General features: G+C 43.0%; 1 protein-coding gene and 2 non-coding genes across 4 annotated transcripts in view; 1 reads left to right on the forward strand and 2 right to left on the reverse strand.

Annotated features, from left to right (window-relative positions):
• The window catches only part of PDZRN3 (PDZ domain containing ring finger 3), a 339591-nt gene that overhangs the window by 173476 nt on the left and 139433 nt on the right, over positions 1 to 26682 (forward strand). The gene's annotated exons all lie outside the window — the stretch shown is intronic.
• Positions 13633 to 13796, reverse strand: LOC143928518 (U1 spliceosomal RNA). The gene has a single exon (XR_013262415.1). It is a non-coding gene; the product is annotated as a U1 spliceosomal RNA (small nuclear RNA).
• On the reverse strand, positions 14019 to 14182 carry LOC143928520 (U1 spliceosomal RNA). Its single transcript, XR_013262416.1, has one exon. It is a non-coding gene; the product is annotated as a U1 spliceosomal RNA (small nuclear RNA).

Here is a 26682-nt window from a genome sequence, read left to right on the forward strand (position 1 = left end):
AGAGGCAGACGTTCTCCTTGGAACAACATCTATTTATCTGTTGTTAAAGAAGAATCAGTTGCTGTTATTCTGGAATATAACCTTAATCTGGCTGTTTTTTTACTATTTTAACTACTAAAGGTTGAGGCCCCACAGAGAGCTCATGTTCTGAGTCACAGGGTATGAAATATGGATTTTGCATATGGACTTTTGCTTCCTTTTTTATTCTTGATTTCCCAAAAAGCATCCACATGGACGCATTTGCAAAGCTTCCTTTAAGCCTCGATTTGGCTATTTTGGGGCCCTTTAGTATGCATCTGAGAATGTTGAACGCTTCTGAAGGTTCTCTTTTTACCAGGTCATGATATAGCTAGTAGTAAGTCACATTCAACTGGACTTGTACTGCAATGTTGAAGATGTTCTACTACTTATCTAGGTAGCTTCCTTAGTTCAGCCACATGGGTCACTCACTTGAATGCCAGCCTTGACCTCCGTACCTGTAGACACTGTAGAGTAATTCATCTTCAAAGCTCACGAGGGAAGCAGTAAGGTCCTTCAAGTCTGATCTCAGCACTCTGCTGACTGTGGGGGGGGATTTACTATGACATAAATACAAGCAGACATGGGAAAACATCTATTTATTTGTAGTTAATGAAAAATCAATTGCTATTATTCTGGAATAAAGCCTAATCTATCTGTTTTCCACTGTTTTAACTACTAAAGGCTGAGATCTCAAAGACTTTGTCATTGGCTCATGTTCTGAGTGACAAGGTATAAAATATGGATTTTGTATGTGGACTTTTAAAAGGAATTTTGCTTCCTCTTCATTCTTGATTCCTCAAAAAGCATCCACATGGGCACATTTACAAAGCTTCCTGTAAGCCATGAGTGGCTATTTTGGTGTCTTTTAGAACCCATCCGAGAATGCTGAACACATGTGAAGGTTCTTTTTTATCCAGGTCATGATATAGCTAGTAGTAGTAATGCCGCGTACACACGATCGAATTGTCCGGCGTACTTAGTCCGGCAAACAATCTGGTGGATAGTCCAGCGGACTTTCTACCGAACGGACTTGGCCACACACGGACACACAGAAAGTCTGGCGTTTGCTAGCGTGATGACATACAGCACGTACGACGGGACTAGAAAAAGGAAGTTCAATAGCCAGTAGCCAATAGCTTCCTTTTTCGTACTTGCTTCTGAGCATGTGTCATTCTTAGTCCACCGGACTAGCATACTGACGAACGTATTGTCCACTGAAACCCACACACGATCGAATTGTCCGGTGAAATGCATTTCATCGGACTAAGTACGCCGGACAATTCGATCGTGTGTATACGGCATTAGTCACATTCAACTGAATTTGTTCTGTGATGTTGAAGATGTTCTACTACAAATCCAAGTAGCTTCCACCAAGTCATGAATTTCCAGCATTTACAGCCGAGTCACTCACTCTAATGCAATCATGATTGCATTTAACCTCCCTGGCGCTAATCCAGAGTCTGGCTCGGGCTGCAATTTCAGTACCACGAGCGGTAACCCCCGAGCCAGACTCGGGATCGCATCACTGGATACAGAGAGGATATAGGGAGACCTTGTCCCCTGGATCCAGCAATGTCCTCCACGCTGTGTGTGCGAGCCGTCCTCCGCTCAATTCACACAGTGCCCGAGTGCCTCCGAGCTCTGTTCCCTGCGATGTTATGGCGCACGGGAGTGGAGATCGGCGCAAAATTCAAAAAAGGTAAAAATACACAAAACACATACAGTACTGTAATCTTACAGATTACAGTACTGTATAAAAAAATACACATCCCCTTTGTCCCTAGTGGTTTGTCCAGTGACCTGCATGTAGTTTTATATTATAAATACTGTTTTTTTCTGCCTGGAATATGGAGATTGTCCATAGCAACCAAAAAGTGTCCCTTTATGTCAAAAGTGATTTTAGACCAACTAGAAAACAGCGATAATAAATTATAATCACTTGCAGAATTGAGCGATAGCGATTTGTGGGGAAATTCATCATCAAACACTAAATCTAATGACAGCGACAATTCTGCAAATGAGTAAATTTCAGTGTTTTTGGATTTGATTACATTATTGAATAATTTTTATTATTATTTATTATCATTATTTATAATATTATAAACTTTATCATACCCGGGATGTCTACTAGACTCTTGTTTGAACAGATTTAGGAGAGTTATTCCTAAGAATTGCAGGCCTACAATATAAAATGGCAATGATTTAGGGGCGCTCTGAACGTGTAAATTATTTAAAACATGTCAATAATCAACAACAGTGATATAGAATGACATTAATAGTAAATCTTCTAATCGTAACCTCATCACCATCAAAAAAAAACAATATATAAAATAATACTGGAAACTAGTTTGACATTCAAAGAAAGTCCCAATAAAAGTGTCTTTGCAAATTCATTGATGAAAAAACTCAGATGACCTGAGTGCAAATAAAAGAAAAATAACTGTGGTATAACAGCAGATCCACAGGGCTTGCGACTCCTAAAGCGGCACTTTGGTCACGTTGCTGACGCCATGCTAAGCCTGGCTGCCAAATCAGTAATGGGCGAAAGAAGCAAAAAAAGATTTCTGATGTGAAAAAGTGTAAGTGTTTTTACCGTAAATTTTAAGGATGAATTACTTGACAGAGCCTACAGCTACAGAGGTCAGTGCGGGCTTATTTTAAAGCTGATGTACTTCTTATTACCAATCTGTCAATATTTAAATGGCTACAGTTCTACTTTAAGAGCTTTAGAAAAGGTGTTTGAAACTGTAAATGCTTGCTGAATACATTGCTCATGGAAGCTTTCACTTACACTGGGTAGCTTCTAAAAATGCTAGTTGCCTGACTGTCCCTGGCTGCAACATATTGAGTCACAGAACTGGAAGGAGTATGCATATTGGCAAGGTGCAGTGAAGTCAGAACCCTGATTCGGCATGCTTGCTCATGTCAGTGGCTTAGCAAACACTGAAGCCATTAGCTTAACATGAAAGCCAGGCAACTTGCAATTTCAAGAGACGAGGAGGATCATTTTGCAATCCCTGTATAAAAATAACCCAAACTCTAACACTGTCCATCCTGACTCACACTTATTGCATAAATCCTATTTCTTTATCTCCTTTCCTACTAAAAATTTCCAAGGCAGTAGCCAATCCCAGACACTACGTCAGCAGAAACCACGTACAGCTAAGATGTGTAGGTGGGGGAGAGGCTTGATAATGGATTTCCACATTTTCAGTGGTTTTATCAAGCAGCTGTAGTTAATGCATTTAAAGTGATCTCCATCTGACTAAGCTTGTTTATTTATGTATACATCAGTTAAATCAGTTATTTGCTAAATGAATGCTGCGGTTACTAAAATAGCAGTGCATGCGGTCGCTGGGTGCCCTCATCAGGTTGAGTAGGCTGCATGCTGAACTCGACAGCAGTGATAGTTTTTTGCTATGTGGCACATATACACCCTCCTCTGCTGCCTTTGCATCTTAAGGGGGAGCAGAAAAAACGCGCTTCAGCCACACTTTTACCACCTCCCCCCAACCACAAGTGAGGCCTTATATGGTCCTCTGTCCATGTGAATTAGGCCTCATGAGACAATCAGTTGTGCTGCAGTCCACACTGGAAAAGGGTCCTGTGCGTCTTTGGCTCGATTTCAGGTCCGAATTCGGGCAAAAAAGAGTGCAGTCTTTAAGGATGTGCTATGTACAGAGTGCAGGGTTTAGGGATGCACTACATACAGAGTGCAGGGTTCAGAAGCGCATTAGGTACAGAGTGCAGAGTTCAGGAGTAAACTACGTACAGAGTGTAGAGTTCAGGAGTGCATTACATACAGTGTGCCGAGTTCAGGAGTGTGCTATGTACAGAGCGTAGTGTTCAGGAGTGTGCTATGTATAGAGTGCCGGGTTTAGGGGTGCGCTATATACAGAGAGTGGAGTTCAGGAGTGCATTACAGAGTGCAGAGTTCAGGAGTGCACTACGTACAGAGTGCAGAGTTCAGGAGTACACTACATACAGGGTGCAGAGCTCAGGGGAAGGCCTCTGTGTTTACAAGTGACAGCAGGGAGCGGAGGGTGATATTCAGAAGTGGCGGAATGCTCCACTACGTTCCAGCTGCAAAACTGGGTGCGATGGCCACATGAAAGGGCCTGGTGGGCCGGATTCAGGCCGCGGGACTTGTGTTTGACATATGTGCTCTAACAGGAAGTCAGGTCACAGCAGCAAAATAAGAATTTGGAGGAGGCTGAGAGCAATAGACGGGACTTTTTGGAGTTAAGACTACATACTTAAGTAGTATTTCTTTAGTGTTTAGTGTCACTTTATCTGAAATTCTTATAAATCCTTTCTTGGAATAAGAAGGACAGATCTCTAGCTGCAGACTTTTACACGTTGGATTTAATGAGGATCTATCTTGCTACTTGTGAAAGTCCTGTAAGTTCACAGGCTTCTCTGGGCAAATTTCAACCCCGAAATTCCCCTTCGTGTCCATGAATAACCTCTCCTACATCAAAGGATCCAGCGCAAACCCCCAGAGCCTTGTCTTCCTTAAATAAAGAAGTGGTTGGTGACCCGCAGGGGCACACCTGACAATGTTTTGCATCCGAAGCAACTGCTCTGAAATTAGTGCTCTGTGTTGGTTTAATCCCTCTTTTAAGGGTCACCGGCTCCCTTGACTGTTACTTGATCTATATAGATCCAGCTAATTTGTTAATTAGACCTGAAGATTAGTCTTCCAGTTTGAAAACATATTTTTTACATTGGAAAGTGGTGTAATACTTTCCTATTCGACCGCCGATACTCAATCAGCGGTGAGCTACCCGGATTGTCTCTAATCCTGGAAGAATATTACGTATTTGAGGGGGGGGGGGGGTATTAGAGGAAACATTGGGAACACGTTTAAGGTAAAGCTTGTATTTTCCTGATCGCTGCTTCCAGGCCGCTTAGGTAATTCAGCAGGAGACGTAGAGATGCATGCTCTAATTTTCCAGAAAATCGTAGGTTTAAAATTTCAAAGCGGCAAGGTTTTACAAAGGCAGATAAAAGGTAATTCTCACAGAAAAGAAGGGCTGCTTCAGGATCTGAGCAATGAATGATCAGTGATTGCTTCATGAATGATTAGTGATTGCTTCTTGGGAAATTTTAGGGATGACAGCAGTGTCTACATTTTTTGGTAAACATTTCTTGCTGTTCATTTTTATTTTTAAAGTAGATAGTTTGCGCGGACGTTTTCTCCTTTACTTTACTTTGCTTTTTCCTTTTCTTTTGTTTCTTTTTTTTTGCCTTTTATTTTACTATTCTTCCATCTCCTTTTCAATCCATCATTTTAATATTGCTTAGTTTTTCCTAATCTTCCTAAGGCTTAATTTAGACGTATAGTTGGGGGGGTGCAAAAATGTGCAGTTGAGCTGTGCCTTTGCCACCTTTCAATCACCCCCCCCCCCCCCCCCTTAAGCTTCAGTAGGCAGCAGATGGGGGTGTTTACATGCCGTGTGCCACCCGCGACAAAGTTTAGGCATTGCACCACTTCCTCACTGCCTGTCAGTAGCCTCTGGACCATGATCTCTTATTTTTCATTACATTTCCATTTCTTTGCTTTCTAATTTCTTTTCTTCCATCCCATTTTCCTTTTCATTTCCTTACTTTCATTTCCTTTCCTTTGCCTTTGTTTATTTCCTCAACATAGATTTCTTTCCTGTCCTTTTCCATACTTTACCTTACTTTTTTTATTTCATTTCTCTTATATTAACTTTCCTTGTAAGCATTTCCCCTACTTCTCTTTCCCTTAGCTTTCTTCTCTAGTATTACCTTGTTACCCTTTTGCTTTCCATTTCCCTTCCCTTCCTATCCCTATCCTTTCCCCCTCCTTTTAGTTTTTCCTTTCTATTTTCTTTTTTCTTATCTTTACCTTCCTTTTCATTTATTTTTCCTTACTTTTCTTTTTCCTTTCCTTTCCCTTCATTTTTCATTTTTTTTTAATTCCTTTGCTTTTCTTTTCTTTATGTTAAACAAAAAAAAACCCCACCCAACTATGTCTTACTATTCTTTTTGCATTCCCTTACACATCATGTATATGACCACAAAGTATGTCTATGAGTATGCGGTTGTAAACTAACTTACATCCATTTACATCTGCTTACATATGAGCCTGTGTAAGTCTGCAGAAAAAAGATGGAAAGGGTCTCTATTCCTTTCAGTTTTTGTAGACAAATGTCTGTTTACGTCCACTCCATTTACATCTGCTTCAATTACATCTGCTCTGTTAACGTCTGCTCAGTTTACGGCTGCTCAGTTTAAGCCCACTCCTTTATGGTATGTGTGCTCCATTTATGCCAACTCTATTTACATCCACTCAATGGACATCCACTCCCTTTATGCCCACTACATTTACATCCACTCCCTTTATGCCCACTACATTTACATCCACTCCCTTTATGCCCACTACATTTACATCCACTCCCTTCATGCCCACTACATTTACATTCACTCCATTTATGTCTGCTCTGTTTACGCCCACTCCATTTACATCTGCTCCATTTACATCCATTTTCTTTACGCCCCGTTTACATCCATTCCCTGCTCCGTTTATGCCCACTCCATTTACATCCACTACATTTACATCTGCTCTGTTTACGTCCACTCCATTTACATTCACTACATTTACATCTGCTCTGTTTACGCACACTCCATTTACATCCACTCCATTTACATCTGCTCCGTTTATGCCCACTCCATTTACATCCACTTCATTTACAACTGCTCTGTTTATGTCCACTTCCTTTACATTCACTCCCTTTACACCCACTCCATCTACATCTGCTCCATTTATGCTCACACCATTTACATTGACTTCATTTGCATCTGCTCTGTTTACATCAACTCCATTTACATCTGCTCCGTTTAGCCCAATCCATTTACATCTGCTCCCTTTATGTCCACATCCCATTTCTTGTTTTTACATTTGTCACCTCTAAATATTTTATTCAACAACTAAAAAAAAAAATAGTATAAAACTAATGTAAACTGATGTAACCTGAACTGAACTGAAGTCGGATATGTAAGCTGATGTAACCTGAATCGGTTTTTATCTGATGACGTCTGTGTGAAAGCACCCTGATCCCCATCCTTTCGACCTTCATGTTCTAATGCCTCACGCTGCATCACGCGACTTCCAACTTTCACTGCACTGTAAATGCTGATTATAATATTAGAGGTAATTTGGTTTGAACATTAATTGCCACCGGGAAACAAATGTTTTCTTGTTACTGGAGAATATAAAGCGTCGGGCTCTTTCATGTGGTCACGGCTGGTTTCCCCCCTGCAAACGACAAATAAAAATGGCAGACAGAGTTACCGAATTTTATTAGTTTCAGCCATGGGCAGATTTTTTTCTTTTAAATTAAGTCCTCGTTGAAATTCCCAGTCATGTGGGTCGTGGGAACAGAATGGAGATGTGTGGGGTTATATTTAAACCTTATGAGATCCTGCCTGACACTTGCAGTGCCAGTGACCATTTTGTGAAAATAAGAATAATTTATGGCTATGATGTGACTAGTCCAGTCGTAAAATTACTCCCGTCGCAGGGGTTTTGGTAAATTCTTTCCTGCGATTTTTACTCTGCGCACACCTTATCTTAAATTGACCTTATATCATCTAATGACTATGTTGTTGTTTTTTTGTGACTATCCGGTAGCACAACGATTGAAAGATGATATGTAAGGTGACCAGTGAAATAAATGACTTACGCCAAACAAGTTTTGCTCACGTTGCCCCCCCCTGTTTCATTAGTCTTCCTTGTTACTGATTAACTTTACCCATAAACCCTCAGCACCAGCAGATATATATGCCTGGTTTATCATTACCTTTAACAGCAGTATTTAATGGCGGAATATTGGCTCCTCTCCGGAGTCATCATAGCGGACAGTCTGACGTCTACCCTAAAACAACATATGAGATATCTGTGTGCTCATCACTACTTGAGTCTGCAGAATACACTCATTAAGATAGCAATCACACTGAGCATGTGGACAAAGGAAAAACCAGCCTCTTAAGTGGAAAAATGTTGACACAAGGTTTTGCAAATTCTTTGTTTTTCTTAACCAAGCATGCCGGTGATAGAGGGGCACCAGTTTATTGACAGCTGTCCTGCGGAGTTCCACCCTAATTTACAACAATGGCTGCAGTTATTGCTGACCACATTCCCATTCATTTTCAGATAGTTTTTTTTTTTTTTCATCCTCTACCTTTTGTTGAGGGAAAAGTCTGCATTTCCATTCATCTTCACGTTGGCGAGGTACGTCATTTCCCTTTTCCCATTGGCTCCTTGGATAGCAGTGTCATCAATCTCAGGAGTCAATGGGCAGCCCCTGCTGCTAGCACCGCATTATTTCCCAACTGGAAATGACACGATGCTAGGCGGAGATAGTCGCCTGCTGCATCTAATCCCGGAAGAAAGTCCCAGTGGGCTTCAGATGCCCACAATTAGGATGGCTGCTTGCTTCATCAGGACTTCCAAGTAAATCCTAACATGTGCACAAAGGCAGAAACTATAATAAACAGCACATGACGATTTTTAATGCACAAGTGGCGACTGTCAAAGGGGTTATTTAAGAAAGAAAAATAATTGCCGGACCTCCGCTTTAAAAAAAGAGAGACTCAATGGAAAGTGCTGTAAATGGAGGAGATTTGTAAAGATTGTTGGGGGGAAATTTATGGTGCTGTTTCTTTTCAACCAAAACGTGACCACTTGCTTACTGGGCACTTAAACCCCCTTCCTGCCCAGGCCAATTTTCAGCTTTCAGCGCGGTCACTCTTTGAATGACAATTGTGCGGTCATGCAGCACTGTATCCCTATGAAATTTTTATAATTTTTTTTTTTCACACAAATTGGTGGTATTTATTCACTGCTGTTTTTTTTTTTTTTTCTAAAAAAAAAAAAATGAAAAGAGACCGAAAATGTTGAAAAAAACAAAAACTGTTTCATAGTTTGTTATAAAAATCTGAAAACAGGTCATTTTACTCTTTCATTGATGGGCACTGATAGGCTATACTGATAGGCACTGATGGGAACTGATAGGTGAGACTGATGGGAACTGATAGGTGGCACTGGTGGGCACTGATGAAGTGGCACTGGTGGGCACTGATAGGTAGCACTGATAGGTGGCACTAAAGGGCACTGATGGATGGCACCGATGGGCACTGATAGGCACTGGTAGGTGATAATAATAGGCAGCACTGATAGGTGGCACTAATCTTGAGGCACTGATTGGCAGCACTGATGGGCACATATAGATGGCACTGGTGGGCATTGATAGGTGGGCACTGGTAGGTGGCACCGGGGAGGCACTGATAGGCAGCACTTATATCTACTGGTAGGTGGCACTGGTCGGCACTGCATTGCAGTAGTGGCTCTCCGTGATCGGGACCGATGTCCCTCTGACAGAAGCCAGCAATTGGCTTTCTTTTTTCTCCTCACGTTGTCAGTGCAAGTAAAAAAAGAAACCGATTACGATCTTGTGTTTACAACACATGATCAGCTGTCATTGGCTGACAGCTGATCACATCGTCAAGGGCCGGGACCGGCCCCCTACTCCAATCTGTGATCAGCCAAGTGACTCGCTGATCATAGAGCGCCCCCCCCTGCAGACCAGGAGCCCTCTGCCCCCTTTGGCACAAAATGTTGCAGAACTGCATGCAGGAGTATCTCCTCTCTTGCAGAACTGCTCCGAGCTCCACCGCCTGCACATACTACCAGCCCTCCTGGCTACTTGTCTACTAGCCCACCCGTGGTTCATGTGGCGGTCTCTCCCCTTGTGAATCCCTGGGTGTGCTGATGTACTCACTCTGTCCTCCTTGCTCCCTGCTGCTGTTAGGCAAGATTCCTGCTCAAACCGTAATGCTGATAGGATCTTCCCAAGCCAGCCTGAGCCCAGCCTGGAGGCAGAACTCCCCAGATCCAGGGGTCCCCTCCTAGGCCACGACAGCCTCCTCAACACTCCATCCTCCACCCAACTCCTCCACCCAACTCCCCTGCTGGCCAGGCTCCACCATATTTAAGGGCTGATCCAGCCACCCTGCCAGGCTCCCTGCCTGGGGATTGGCCAGATTTCCTCAAGTATGCAGATCATACCCACTAACTTCCAGAGTTTTCTCCAAACTTCTAGATCCAGGGAGAGGTACCAGAGACCTGCACTGTAGAGAAGAAAAGACAGCTCAGGAGGAGACGCTGTACTAACTATCCAACATTAGTACATCAATCTCCCCAGCTGTTCTATTGTTTTCTGAAAGGGAGACAGCGCCCCACCATTGGCTGAGAGCACTGATCAGGAGCCAATCAGCAGACCTCGCTATGAGGGCACTTGTGCAGACTCGCTTCCGAAAGCCTGGCTCATCCACACCCCTTACTCCCTGGTCACTGGCTAATGACTCCTGCTGCTGTCTCTGAGCCAATGAAGCGGGTGAGAGCCTTGAGAGCCTGTGCTCTTGTGCACATCGCGAGATGGAGATCAGGCTCATGTAAGTATTTAGGGAGGGGCTGGGGGGGAGCTGCATGCATAATGTTTTTTACCTTAATTCATACAATGCATTTAATTTTAAAATACCTTCTGTCATTAAAATGGGAGAATATGGAGGCTGCCATTGCTGACCTCTTTGAAAATGCTAGTCGCCTGGCTGGAGGTCAGCCCATTTTTTAAGTGCCTAGATACGCTTACAGATCAAATTTTTGTCTTGTTAAACATACAGAACATGTTTTTCGGAGTGCCGCTGTTTGCAGACAATCTTATCGCAGGCTGACTTATCACAGGTCGTACAATCAATCTCCATCTCAAATGAGCACATTAATCACATGGCTGACTGTTGCTGGGAATTAGCAAAGGTCAGAGATGACAAGAAACAGGCCTGGCAGAGAGCACACCCATCTCCTGAAACACATTAAAATATGTACCTGTCAATTCATCATACTTAGGCTGGACATTTTGGTACCTGAATCATTCATTACAATATCTTATCAGACGTGCGGATTCCTTCTGTTTTAAAGCGGGAGGTTCCTGTTTTATTACGGTTTTCAGTCAGGCTGCTAAAAAGGTAGTAACTGCAGCCATTGTTTTTATTTTTTAATTGGCTAACATGCTGCAGCTAGGCTTAAAATGCCCTGGAGAGCCAGACCACTGATCAACACAGAGCACAGCATTCAGACACGCCCAATGCACTGTGCTCCAATCAATGACCCTCATACTCCCTGTTGATTGGAACACTGGCAAAGGGCCGTGTTGGGCCGCTGTAGACCTGGACCATTATGGTTTGTGTTGAGCAGTGGTCTGGCATTCCATCGAGCTGCCAGTATAGCGTATAATAACCCTTGCTAAAAAAACAAAATACAATACTGTATTGGTTCCAAAATGGGAATACATGAATTATGATGAAACACTGTGCACTGTGGGGAGTGATGTAGGTGGAAGCTCCTTTGGCATCCAGTTGCAGAAAGCTGTCAGGCCACGCCAACCTAGTCAGACCAGAAATTACGTTCTGCTGCTTGGCCACACTTTCAGGATACTTTCGGATCTCACGATGCTACCTTGGTCTCTATGGCAGTGTTTCGAGGACTCCACCTCTTTGTCAAGCCCTTGTGGCCGAGCAGTGCAGACAAGAGGCGGAACATGACTTGCGGTCCATTGCACCTTCAGTTGGGTATTAACTGAGCTCTATACTGGATTACCGGGGGGCTTTTCGGTTTCTTTTAAACCACCTCACTATAACCTGTGTGGTCATATTGTATTGTTGGTTCCATGCTGCATAAATGTCATGGGATCCATGTACTGCACTGATGATTGCCAAAAAATCATAAACTGCTGTATGCTTGGAATAGATAACTTATTAGGGAGTGTGTTAGGGATAAATGTAATATAAATGTATTGCCAATAGCAATATGATTTACATTTTTGTCCCAAAGGTCATATTAAAGTTTTGGCACCAAGGATGGGATTATGTTACTACTTACTGCACAATGTCCACACCTCCCATCCTGTTCATGGACAATAACATGTGCCTTTCCATGGCAATTGGTTAAAGCGGACCTCCACCTAATATCCCCCCACACAATAAAAAAAAAAATGTTCCTTTAAAAAAAATGGTTTCTGACCTTTTTGTTGCCCCAGTAAAAGATCTAGGGTAGAATAATATAACGCCCCATGTCACACAGTTTTACTGATGAGCGTATGTACACTACGTGATCCTGTGCCAGTATAGATGTGCCACAGCACTTTGACAGAGACCCCAGGGGAGGCGTATTGCACACACACAGAGGTTTTTCTCACATATGCCACAGATATCAAAGTCGCAGATACATTTTGTGCCCTTACATAGGAAGACTCCACGTGTGTGCAGATGTGTCACAATTCTCTGCTGGTCTTGAAGACCTGGCAGCAGCCTTAAGCACATCTATGCAGGACATTGAAAGATGGCAAAATAGGTGAAGAGTAGTGGGGTGAAATTAATGATGATTGAAGTTTAAGGTGTGGGGGCCATGTGTATATTCATGACACTCATAAGGGCTGAAGAAGTGGCTTGGAGAAGCTACAAAACCTCTTCAACATTACAGAACAAGTCCAGTTGAATGGGACCGACTGCTACTAGAGTCTTGAAGTCTCATCTTAGAGCTGTTATTTGGAAAATGGTGGCTCTGAAAGTAGTAGTAGTATTTGCAAATAAAGTATACAAGAGAATGTCATAACTTCAAACTGATCACAAGTTCCTTCCGAAGTGACAGATCTCTAAGTACTGATGTGCCATGGTAACCCTGTCCTTGGTGGCCATCTTGGTTCTGATTGCCGGAATTAATCTTTAATACCTTTCCAGATTGGTTCTGATTGCTGAGATGAATATTTAATACCGTTTCAGATTGAAGTGTTGTAAAACGCTCAGAACATTTCTCTGGTATGGCTTTAGCAGAGAGGACCAGGTGTTTCCTGTCTGTGTAGAGGAGCGGCTGGCTCGGCTCATGGACGTTTAGCAGAGCCATCATGATGCAGTTTTAATAAGCTCAGAGGAACGATTTAAATACATCCTTGTACCTTCCATACACAAATGTTCAAAGGTAAAGCCGCACATTTGTTAGCAGTAAATTTCCAAGTTCCATATTTCACTTTAATGGCTTTTGTCTCCACTTTAAGGCCAAGACGACCCAATATTTGCTAGTGATGCAACTTTGCTGAAGCACCAATGAGATCACATGACCAATTCATTCCTTATGTGTTTATTTAATTGTTACTGTTCCACTAGTAATGTGCATTACCTTACATTGCATACACTAAAACTCACAGGTGCTTGTACCTCCAAAAACATATACAAGTCCTTTGGTAATTAATATATATAAAACGGTAGTAAACCACAAAAAAGAAAAACAAAAAAATCTGCTCCCTGCAAGTTAAGAGCAACATGTGCTAGTGTGCATTGCATAATAGCGCAATATGAAAGACTTACTTGAAAATGAAGACCTCCAGCAGTGCTCTCTCACCGCTGACACGGCTTCCATCTTCACCCAGTTCATGGTTCACGGGCTGCGGCCGTTTGAATGGCCGAGCCACGATGATGTTGCACAGGAGTCACGGCTGCGGCACGGCTCTTTATTTATTTATTTTTTTTAATCAGAGGAAAGCGCGAACGCAGTCCCCAACTACCACAAATTATGCAGTCGAGTTTCCTGCATTTGAGGAAATTGCAGGGGTCAGCACAGCTGGAGTGCAATGACCGAGCCTCGCCCTGGGAGAACCACCTTCGTGATCATGGTATCTCCCCTGCCAGGTAAGTACGGCACAACTCTTTCAATCAACGGCACAATGTCCATTGAGAGGGCAGTGTGCATGTGCCAGTGACGTCACCGGTGCTGCTAAAGTAAATCTCCTAAATAGTGCACGTTTAGGAGATATTTACTGTAGGTTACTACCACTTTAAGTAACTTACATTGAATATAGTTGCACTTTCTGGTCTCGAGAAACACTGGCGATGTTGCCAGGACCGTTTTTTTTTTTTATCGGAGGAAAGCGCGAACGCAAACCCCAACTACCACAAATTATGCAGTCGAGTTTCCTGCATTTGAGGAAATCGCATTGGTCAGCACAGCTGGAGTGCAATGGCCGAGCCTCACCCTGGGAGAACCACCTTCGTGATCATGTTATCTCCCCTGCCAGGTAAGTACGGCACAACTCTTTCAATGGATGGCACGATGTCCATCAAGAGGGCAGTGTGCATGTGCCAGTGACGTCACCGGTACTGCCAAAGTAAATCTCCTAAATAGTGCACGTCTAGGAGATATTTAGTGTACCTACAGGTAAGCCTTATTGCAGGCTTACCTGTAGGTTACTACCACTTTAAGTAACTTACATTGAATGCACTTTCTGGTCTCGAGAAACACTGATGATGTAGCCAGGACCTCGCAGGTGCACCCTGGGAAGGCTACATCACCAGTGCCTTCCAGAGAGATCCTGTCCTTGCTGCAAGAAGCTGCAAGATTCCAAAAGGCTTTTTTTTTCCAGCAGATGAGTCTGTATTATGGCACATGCCTGAGATGACAAGTAAACATCATTAGTGGGCTGGCATAGAAGACGATAGAAGAAGCAAGCCCATGATTACTTTTTTTTTTTTTAAAGGCAACAGAGGTTTCCGACCTGCGGGGTGGCAGAGCATTGAGACGTTGAGCAAGAAGGATTATTACTAACTTTCCTCCCTTTAATAAATAGTATACAATAATGCAATCAGGTTTATTAAGGAGGGGTTCCGCTGCCAACACACCATAACAGATGAAAAAGAACATGCATGCCCCTTTTTCACAGTATGTTTGGTCAAGTGGCGCTTCAGTGCGCCGTGCTCTACTGTACAATGCGTTGGGGTGCCATTCACAGTACAACATATAGAACATATAAAACATATACAACATACAACATATAGTGCAACAACATATAGAGCAGTAGTGTTACTGCAACACACAAGTGTAAATGAGCACCGAAACTATAGAAAATTAGCTGTGTATATAAATCTTATTACTTTTGAGAAACCATTACAAATGTGTTTTTGTGCAATTCTTTCTGCGAATTTTTCACCTTAGCTGCCTGTAACACGACACAGTTACATTGCTTTTCTGAAAAAAAAAGGACTCTCGCTGCCTGATAACGCCTTACACTTTTTGTGATTTTTGGCAAGCGGGGCTGAAGTTTTTTAATCTCATATGGTTGGCTGGCGTTTAATTCATCTTCCAGTCTGACACAGACGTTTGGTTAAAATATTTTAATAGAAATGTTGTGTCAGCAAGAACATATTGAAGGCTTTTGTCAGGCTGCCATCTGGTGGCCGTGTAGTGTAATCGGCGGAAGACACAAACTGAAGCAAAGCACTAGATAATGGTGAGATTGCAGCTGTAATTTTCCAGGTTTGAAGATAAAGATTTTTATTACCTAACACAGGGCTTGTTCAGAGCTGTGTGGTGAAAATAACGGTCATTAAAGGGCAGTTTTGGTGCAGTCATAAAATATGCCAGGAGGATGCCTCTCACTGCACGCTGCCAAACCGTATGGGAACAAATTTTCTGTGCTATCAGGCCGCGTACACACGCGGGGACTGTTCGCTCAACTTTGTCCGCTGAACAGTGTTTCAGCGGACAGTCCGCTCGTGTGTGGGCTTCAGCGGACAGTTTCAGCGGACAGTCTGACGAACAAAGTTTTTCGGAAATTCCGTAAAACTGTCCGCTGAAACTTAGTTTGAGCGGACAGTCCGCCCGTGTGTAGGCTTGTTCGTCAAACTAAGTTCCGCGCATGCTCAGAAAGGATTTACATGGCGAAGGTTGCATTGCAGTGTATAGGACGTCGTATTTCTAGTCCCGTCGTACGTGCCGTTCACGTCATCGCGCAAGTTTCAGCGGACTGTTCGTTCGTCGTGTGTGGCCAAGTCCGTCCATGCTAATTTTGAGCGGACTGTCCGCTCAAACTGTTTGACGAACAAAGTTGGGCGAGCAGTCCCCGCGTGTGTACGCGGCCTTAGTCTTCATGCCGTGTACACACGGTCGGAATTTCCAACAATAAAACCGTGGATTTTTTTACCGAAGGATGTTGGCTCAAACTTGTCTTGACACACAGTCACACAAATGTTCTCGGACATTCCGAACGCTAGAACGCGGTGACGCACAACGCGTACGACGAGCTGAGAAAAAGGAAGTTCAATAGCCAGTGCAGCTCCTTCTGCTTGATGCGTGAGCTTTTGTGCGACGGACATTTGTACACACGATCGGACTTTCCGACAACAAGTAAAGTTGTCGGAAAATTTGAAAACCTGCTCTCAAACATTTGTGGCCGGAAATTCCGACAGCAAATGTTCGATGGAGCATACACAGGGTCAGACTTTCCGACAGCAAGCTCACATCAAATATTCCACGTCGGAAAGTCCGACCGTGTGTACACGGCATTAGGCTCATATTTGTGCATTGCAGTGCACAAAAACGCACAGCCCTTTTGCAGGTGGCAGGGCTTTTGCATGCACCAAAACACATTATAAACAAGTACCATGCGGTTTGGTGCAGCACGATTTTTAAAACGAGTCATACACTTGTTTTAGGTGTGTAGGGCAGCCCATTAAAATGATTGGGTTGCCTTAAACGCGCTGCATGAAGTTGCGCAAAAACATGTTGCATCTGCATGAGGCTGAACGGAGCCTAAGGCCATTTTCACACAGACGGCAGACTTTACCCCCGATCTGAAAAGCGATCTGCAGCCACCTGTGCTTTAAAGTGGAACTTTACCCATAATAGTTTGATAGCAATTAATGCTATTTAACAAAAGAGCACACTGTACACTCCACATTAATAATTATTCTATCAAAACTAGTGTGTAATGTAAATTGCCTCCAGCATTTCTATTGTTTCTTCTTCCTGGAGGCCACCATTTTGTTGAAGCCCAAGACGGTCACTTCCTTACTCTCCTTTGTATCAAAAACTTTATGTCACATTCTTCAATTAAAACATGTGCATTTTCAGACTTTATTGTATATCTAGGCTCAGCTAGAGGAGAAGGCGGACAGAAGCTTTAAAATGCGGAAATTCACATGCTGCCAATGAGGGAGAAAGGATAGAATATCTGGGTGATAAGATAAGACACTATCCCTGTAAGTTTAACTCTTCTGTGTCTCCCTGGCAGTAGAGTTTGTCCTGTCACCTCTCCTGCTTTTTTTTTTTTTTCCCTGCCTTCCTAATCTGTGTTCCCTTTGCACAATCTGTGTCATTCCTGTTTTCTTCCCCGTTCAGCAACAGTAAATCTTTAGGCTGTCAGCTAATCGGCTTCTAGTGTCTCTGATTTTAGGCATAGTGCCGAGAATAGTGAGCAACTGAGCATGTGCAGAGCAGGGCGGGATAATATATTACTGGATTTTAAACTGTATAGGCACTTATTTTTTTATGTTTTACATAGCTATACCTGCAAAAAGGGCCAGCCTGGAGTAGAGGTGCACGATTAATCGTTAGGAATCGTAATCGCAATTTTTTCCCCATTGCGATCTTAAAAAAAGTATTTCCCGATTCTTTCTATGCAGAGAATTCTCTCTGCTCTGCTAAAGCCGACAGCCCTCAAAAGAAAGGAAAAGAAACAGGCAGTCTGCCAAGAATCACAACATTCTTTAGCAGTGGAACTTAAGTATAAACACTGTAACAATTTGTCCTTTACATCAGAGGAATAGGCTTTGGTGTGAAAATGAGGGAAGTTTAACTACTTAAAGCGGGAGTCCACCGGGAGTCCGCCTTTTTTTTTTTTTTTAAAAGCCAGCAGCTACAAATACTGCAGCTGCTGACTTTTAAAATAAGGACACTTACCCGCCCAGCGCGCGCCCAAGATGTCGGCACCCGAAGCCGATCTCTCAATCGACTCTCAGGTGCTGCCGCCGCCATCTTGGGTATGGGAATCGGGAAGTGGAGCCTTTCGGCTTCATTTCCCGGTTCCCTACTGCGCATGCACGAGTCGCGCTGCGCAATAAGGATGGTCCCCGCTGTCTCTGGGATCCCTGTGTTTCCCAGCAGGCAGCGGGGGACCTTCGGAAAGGGGAGTAGATTCTGCGGAAAGGGGCGTACCTTCTGCAGAATCTACGCCGGAAGTGGGTGCAGATACCTGTACTGTACAGGTACCTGCACCCCCCTCCCCCCTGAAAGGTGCCAATTGTGGCGCCGGAGGGGGGGAGGGTTCCAATGAGCAGAGGGTCCACTTTAGGATGGACCTCCGCTTTAAACACTAAACCTTTTTCTGATATTTGTTGGTTTCAAGTTAAAATATTTTTTTTATTGCTAGGAAAATACTTAGAACCCCCAAACATTTTATATATTTTATATATATATATATTTGTTTTTTTTAGTAGAGACCCTAGAGAATAAAATGGTGGTTGTTGCAATATTTTATGTCACACTGTATTTGTGCAGCGGTCTTTCAAATGCAAAATTTTTGGAAAAAAATACACTTTAATGAATTAAAAAAAAAAAAAACAGTAAATTTACCCCAATTTTTTTGTATAATGTGAAAAATGTTACGCCGCGAGAATCGTGATCTTTTTATTCTAAGCAAAATAAAATTGTGATTCTCATTTTGCCCAGAATCGTCCAGCTCTAGCCTGAAGTGATTTCAGGACCTAATTTACTGACTAAAGTTCCGGTATAAGCTTGCCATGCAATGTGCGAATTTCAGCCATTCCTGATGAACTGACCAAAGTTTGCTTAGTGGGGGGGGGAGGGCTTTGTTGTCCCCCATTCAAATACCCAACATCTTTCAATTGTAAGGCAGAAAACTCTTGGCTGAACAGCAGCCGCATGCTCAGGTATAGCCCAGTAGGGGGTGCAGCAGCCATCTGCGCTGTATAGCATGGATGGAGGAATCGGTTCTATTTTTCATTCAGTCCGCAGGCTAAATGTAAAAAAGAAGAAACAACTATCTTTGTATGGCCAATCATATTTCTGCAATGCCTTTTATAAATTTCCCTAGAAATTTCTAGAAATAGACAGCCACCAAGTTTATAATGTAACAGCACCTTTACAAGTGCAGATACACTTATTTTGTCAGTGCCCCCCCCCCCCCCCCCCATGCCGCCCCATGCCCCCCTGCCAATGTTATACTTACCTGTGTATAATATATTTAAAAAAAAAATAGCTGTGAAGCAATCCTCATGGCTGACACGGAGTTATCAAAATCTGTAAAAGTGGCCCCTTATTCGCTATCACGGAGGAAAGCTGGCCATACATGGATAGAAAATCTTTCGGGAAAAAAAATAGTTTTTGATAACAATCTGTCAAATGATTGTTTGATAACGCCATCATTGTATCTAATTGTTTTGCACTTATTATCGATCGTTAATGACATAAATAGTACATTTTTGGATGATCAATGCACATATATGTTTTTTACAAACTATTTACGATCGATTTCCCTACTAATGTTTAGAAAATCATTTGATTACACAACAAAATTCCGATATGACGGATCTTTCTTTTTGGCATAAAACTTTGCATTTCGAGAATCAAAATGTTCCCACTAACATTCCTTAAGTTGAATGATCGGGCTTATCGAACGCTTTTTTTAAAAAAATTATTTCCTATCCATGGATGGCCAACTTAAGACCAGAGATCTTATTGGATCTGAAACAGGAGAGTAGAACACTGAAAAAAGATGCTGGGGGTTATAAAACAGGTGTGACTCCTCAAGAAAATTCTTGCAAGAAATAAGTTCTTATCACTGCCAGTAGATGTCAGTCTTGTTCCTTTATTGAATGCTATCTTGCGTCATGCAGAATTTAACAGTTACTGCAGAATAATCCATCTGTTTGGTTACAAATGAGCAAGTATTTGCCATTCGTTAAACTTGGAATATTTTTTTATAAAGTGCTGTTTTATGAGAAATTAAATATCACTAGAACCTTTAGAAATTACAGTTATCACCAGTTCGTTTTATGAGCTCGTCTGCTCTCTCTTATATCTGAAATATCATTTTTGGCTTGGCTGAAGTTTTAAAGGAAATGTGTTATACGAGAAATGGAAAGCATGTCTGTGCTGACCTCTCCTTCTGAAAATGCTAATTGCCTGGCTTTCATAAAGACTCAGAGGGGGGATTTACAAAAGCCGCGCGGCATCACTCGAGGCGGCGCAGCGAGGCGCAACGCACATTTCCATCTTCACGAAACGGTGAGCCGGTAACAGAGTGCGAATCCCCCCATTTACACGGCAGATCGTGAAAAATGGCACATATTTCAAAACTCGGAAAGCTCTAATGTTGTAAAACGCTGCGTAAACTGTCAGCGCTATATAAATCCTATAATAATAATAATAATAAAAGTAAAGCGCGTTACTCGCAATCCGAGGTTCCTCTGTATACTGCTGATGAGTAAAGGTATTTAGCAGTTAATATTTACTAAAATAATTACATTTCCATGTTCTGTGTACTGTGGGAGACCAGATATAGGGAATGCAGGGACCTGGGTTTAGTAACACTGTAATGCCGTTCTGGCGTATTGTATTTATATGTAGAAGTTCCTATTAATATTTTACCGAGCTCCTCAAGCGCAATCACGGAATGACACGATCCTATCAACACCGGCGTTTATTGTGGAGGCCGGCCCCGGTGAAACGCGTCCCGGTCATTTGCATAATGCAGAGCAGACTGTGCAGCGCCTGTCAGATGCCGCTGATAATCTCATTATGGCCCAGGCCGGGAACATAGGTACCAATTTACCTGGTGTTACAAATTCATTATACATCAAATGTCTGCTCGATGGGAAGGAATAATCCTATTCTTCACCCTCCGCTGCGCCTCTTTACACAATAATTTCATTCCTCTAATTAGAAGACGTTGTATGGAGGGGCTCGGGACGGTTCAGCAGAATAAGCAATGTTTATTTTTTCCTCTGGCCTGGAGTGAAAGAGAGAGCAGAAGATTCCTCTTATGAATAGGAAAATCTCATTTATCTTCCAGCCTGTACACCTTGTGTTTAATCAAAAATGCATACAGTCATGTTTCTCATTTAAAGCTGAACGCCAGGCAAACAGCTAAAAACACAAATGAAATACATTACACTATATTACCAAAAGTATTGGGACGCCTGCCTTTACGCGCACATGAACTTTAATGCCATCCCAGTCTTAGTCTGTAGGGTTCAATATTGAGTTGGCCCTCCCTTTACAGCTATAACAGCCTTAACTCTTTTGGGAAGGCTGTCCACAAGGTTTAGGAGTGTGTCTATGGGAATGTTTGACCATTCTTAAAGAAGCACATTTGTGAGGTTGGGCACTGTGGCATTGTTGGACGAGAAGGCCTGGCTCGCCGTTTTTGCTCTAATTCATCCCAAAGGTGTTCTATCGGGTTGAGGTCAGGACTCTGTGAAGGCCAGTCAAGTTCCTCCACTAAAAACTCGCTCATCCATGTCTTTATGGACCTTTAAATTACTTTAAATATAAGCACACTTACCTGTTCGGGAATCTCACGATGTCTGCACCCCTAGCTGATTCCTCAATCGGCTTTGGATACAGGCGCCGACACCTTCACTAAGTGAAACATGAAGTGAAGCCTTTCGGCCTCACAGCCTGTTTTCTGCCGCGCATGTGTGAGTCACGCTGCGCTTTCTGGATGGTCCTGCTAGGCAACGGGGGGGGGGGGAGCAGGCAATTTTGTAGAACGGTGCGATTGCAGTGCAGCGATCTTACCCGTAAATGGGATCGGGTACCTGGTTTTGACAGATATCCATTCCCACCCAAAAAGTTGAAAATGTGGCAGTGGAGGGGTGGTGCTCCACTTTAAGCAGTTGCCAGGTTCACTATAAAGCTGCCCATAGATGGAGCAACAGCCAGTATTGATGGGGAGTCCCTCCTGCAGAGTTGTTGTGTTCTCCCATGGTGGGAGGGGGAGCTGTCCATCCCCCCCCCCCCGCCAGGAGAACACAGTGATTATTGCTAGCGGCCACTACCAATAATCACATGTAAAATCCAACAGGCTGGTTGTACCCAAGTTGATCAATCAGTTGGGTACATTCCTCCTGCCCATACATGGTTTGAATCTATGGCCGGCTTAAGAGTACAAAGAGTACCAGAAAGAAAAGAGCAAAGCCCGGGGCTGGTAGATTGTGCGTTGCGTTGCAGCGTGCCACCTCTGATTCCAATCTTTCTCCTGAGCGTTGTTGGAGACCGGAGCGTATCTTTTACTGCGGTGTTTTGCTTCAGTCCCCTGTGCAGTTTTACTGCAAAATGCTCTCAATATAAAGAGACTGTTTTCCTCATCTCCACAAAATGTCAGACCATTTAATTCCATCGATAACTTTTAATACTTTTTCTGGCCATAAAACTGGATCATAAAAGTTTATTTTTGTTCTAGTATAATAGCAGGGAGAATATAAAGCCATCCCTTAATATATATGCAGTGTATGATGCCTTTATTGGGGCTTTCCATCACAACCAAATGAGTTGACAGCAGTCATAGGAAGATGATATGTTATATGAGAGCTTGTGTCTCCATAGTAAAGGTGTCCATTAAGGGTGGAAGAGAGGACCTGTCATGTAGTAATTAGGGTTACACTAATTAGAAATTGGTAACACAAACGTGCCATTCATGCTGCATATGATGGAAAAACTCCATAAGTTGAGGGAATCTTTAGGGCCCTTTCACACGTCCTATCAGGTCCAAATGTAATTTTTTCAGGTGGACCTGATCGGACCCTCCATTCACTCCTATGGAGCGGCGGATGTCAGCGGACAAATATCTGCTCACATCCGCCGTTATCCGATCTGATCCTGTCCGCAAAATCAACAGAGAGGGTGGTCCTATTTTCTATCCATCTGGGGGATCGGATATGATTGGATGAAAATGGATAGGCGGTCTGTTTTCATCTGATCTCCCAATAGAGGAGAGGAGGACCTGTCATGCTCCTGCTTAGCGGGGATCAGCAGAGTCCGGCAAACAGAGGCGGCCATGTGAAAGGGGCCTTAGTAAAAAACCTTCATAGAGATCAGTAGATCTTGACTTTTTCTGTAAAAGTTCATGCTACATTTAAAGACTTTTCTAAGCCTATAGATGTTAAAGAAGAATTCCAGGTATGTATATTTTATACATAGTTACATTGGTCCAGTTTGGACCAATGTAACTATGTACTGTATATACCAGCCTTTCTCAACCTTTTCAACACAGAGCAACCCTTGAAATAGTTCTCCGGTCTCGGGGAACCCCTGCTAAAAATTAGAAATCTACAACTCATGATACATTAGTGTGATGGTCAGTGGGAAGAATGGTCCTTACACTTGTGGTCATTGGGAAGAGTTATGTCCTTACAGATAGTTAAAAAGATCAATGGTGTCAGTGGGAACTTATCTGAGAGGCGAAAATTGCCCAATGCTGAAGGAACCCCTAGCAACCTCTGGAGGAACCCTAGAGTTCCATGGAACCCTGGTTGAGAATCACTGGTATATACCATATCTGGCCGATGCCCCTAGAAGCTGGAAATCACTGATAGACACTGCTTCTCCAGAAATCTCCACTTTCTTTAGGGTCCCATGCCGAATGGCCGGCCTGATTCATTCTGAACATAAGAAGTCAGCCGCTCAGTGCAGGGGGGCGCCATTCAAAGAATGCTTTGAATCATCTGAATAAATGCAAAGCGTTTTCTGATTGTATGAGGTGCAGAGAATGACGTCACCACCCCCACCATAGTGGAGTCAGATCGGCATTTGTTTTGGACCGCTGATGGAAATTATTTCATGAACAAATTCCTAACAATTTGTGTGGTTTTCGTTTGGGAAATTCCATTCTAACCAAGACTGAATGTTAAAAGTACAACATTCATCAAGTCTCTATTGGTAGTATTGATTGTGGACATGGTGGTTCCAGAAGTGCGGCGGCCATCTCGCTCCCACTGACCCTTCGTTCCTGCAGCTGCTGGTCAGCACAGAGACAGGGAACACCATCCGAGGTACACTTAAATCATTGATGAGCCTGTTTACTTCTACACCTTGTGTTTTAAACCGTTATGTTCCAATAAAAATGCTAGCTTTCTGCTCTTAGGAGCACCTTTCTTTGTACATGTCTTCATGCAGAGCCTGCTTCCCTTCTAAAAGTGCTGCTTGAGTGCCCCACCAGCTTTTTACCTTAGATGACCCCAATTGATACAAGCCTCATGAGGACCCTTCTAGCAGAAGCACTCCTATCTACTATATCTCCTACCTCTGAGTTAAGTCCAGCGAGGTGCATGACACCTCCTAAGCTTAGCTCTATTGTTTATATATGACCGCTTTACAGTACTCCCAAAAAGACCGCTATCGCTTTAGTTCCGGGAGAAGGACGCTGATCCTTCTGAGCTCTGCATTTTTAACAGTAGAGTTGCTGCATCTACTATGCTTGCCCCTCCCCTCCTCCTGCCCAATCACAGAAGCCTTGGTATTATGTGAACAGATGCACAAAATACAAAAAACATCTGTGAATTGGCAGTGGAGGGGAGGGGTGAGCATAGCTGCCCTGTGTGCCTTTCTCCTCACCCTTGATAGAGCAATAAACCTGTCCAGATATTTTTACAACGTTTCTAAATTCCTTGAATTCAGCTTTATAGTGAGGGGAAAATCCAACATTTTGAGATAACGCTGCAAAAAGGAAAAATTTGTAGATTTCGTTTGGGGATGCGCTAAGGTTCCAGCCAAACTCAGTTCCACCTGAACCCACGCTAAACTGTCACATGACAGCAAGCCACCGTCTCAATCAGCTCTGGAATTCCCTGCCCCTTGGGTGTGATTTGTGTTGTGTCTTTGGGACAGAAAGTAAAGAAAAATCACACAAATATAGGACATGCAGACTGGGGTTTTAACCCTTCGCTACACACGACCGGACTTTCCGGCAGACTAGGTCCGACGGTCTTCCCGACTGACTTTTCAGCGGAGTTCCGCGGACTCCCGAACGAACGGACTTGTCTACACACAATCACACCAAAGTCCGACGGATTCGACCGTGATGACGTACAACCAGACTAGAATAAGGAAGTTCATAGCCAGTAGCCAATAGCTGCCCTAGCGTCGGTTTTCGTCCGTCGGACTAACATACAGACGAATGGATTTTTCGACCAGATTTGAGTCCGTCGGAAAGATTTGAAACATGTTCTAAATCTAAAGTCCGTCTGATTTTTCGACAGCAAAGGTCCGATGAAGCCCACACACGGTCGAATTGTCCGACCTTTGCTGTCGAAAAGTCCGGCCGTGTGTACACGGCATTAGCTGGAAAAAATGTTTTGGCTTTACTTTATGAGTTATTTTTAGATATATATACCGGTACATGTGAAATAAACGTTCATTTTGATTGATTCCTGCTGTAAAACATTGTTTCCATGTAAAGATATCATTATTTTATGTATATGGCGGGTGGCCAGCCTTTGTGCTTTCCTCCGACACAGAAGAGTGAAGGATCTGGCCCACTTGCATTTGGTGGAGATCAGAAGATGTCCTCTCCTGGCAAGCAAAGTCTAAAGTCCAAAGCATCTCCTGCTATCACCCGTAGTTTATGGGCATCCTGAGCTTTCCATGAGGATCTTTCCCAATTGTGGCTGTTCTTCTTTAATCTGGAATTGACTTGTGGAGTACATATACATCTTAGTCATTAAGCCGTCTCAGTAGGAGCCAATATGTCAGCGTGTCGCAGGCGGTGTATTGATTTTGCTCTACGCCTTAGCAGTGCATGAAGTCTTCTAATGAAGGAGTTAGCAGGTTGGGTGATATACAGGGATGGATCAGAGCAAGTGACACGCAGCCCGTTAACTCAATTTTATTTTTATTGCTTGTTTTGGATCAATGTTTTGTAAAGATCCGGTTCAGTTTATATGCCAAAACCATTGTTTAACAAGTGCTTGCCACCGAGAGAGATGGAGTAGGTGTGATCCGTAAAAGATTTATTCTGTATTTAAACTGTAATAATTATTACCTTCTAAGGTTATCATTTCTATTGCGGTGAGACAGAAAGGTCTGTTGACCTTGTACTGGTAAATTGTAACGAAAGCCAATTTTTTTCTTTTTTTAATTTTGGATAGAGTCAAGAATTATTAGAACATCTGTCAGGTTTATATTGCTGTCTGTGTCCTTGCTGGAAACAGTAAAGCCGGCCACAGATGGACCGAAATTTGACCAGGTTTAACAAGGACAGACCAAAATTCGAACCATCTATGGCTGTTCCAGTTCTAGGGAAGTCAGGCCAATGATCAGCTGACTTGTTGGAAAACTTTCCTTTGATTGGCTGCAGCGGGGAGGAGTCCTCTCTCAACCTCACTTGTGTAGACGAGGGAACCCATTCAGTTTTTTTTTGATCAGCTCGTTGACTGATTGAAATAAAAACCGGATCCATTTATGGCCAGCCTTGCAACCTCTGTTTGCCCTGATGACTATTATCACTCGCACCAGTAGGGAGAGGAAATCCCAATTTTTTTATCGTGACCAGAACAGGAATAGAAGGGACATCTTTTTTTTTTGTGACATCTGATTTTCCCTTCCATTGGAGAAATCTTTTTTCAATTCCTGTTGTGTCTTGAAACAGAAAATGAAGGACACTATCCCCAAAGAAGCACAAAAAAGCTTTAGCTGGACAAACACTAATACATGACAAAGGATTCCCGAAGCACTGTAGGTTAGCCATAGAGACAGTGCATTAGCTTGTAGGAGGAGTTTTCATTCTCCTC

This window comes from Lithobates pipiens, unplaced genomic scaffold, assembly GCF_037356315.1.
Source record: "Lithobates pipiens isolate NorthernLeopardFrog02 unplaced genomic scaffold, aLitPip1_a1.2 Scaffold_23, whole genome shotgun sequence".
NCBI lineage: Eukaryota > Metazoa > Chordata > Amphibia > Anura > Ranidae > Lithobates > Lithobates pipiens.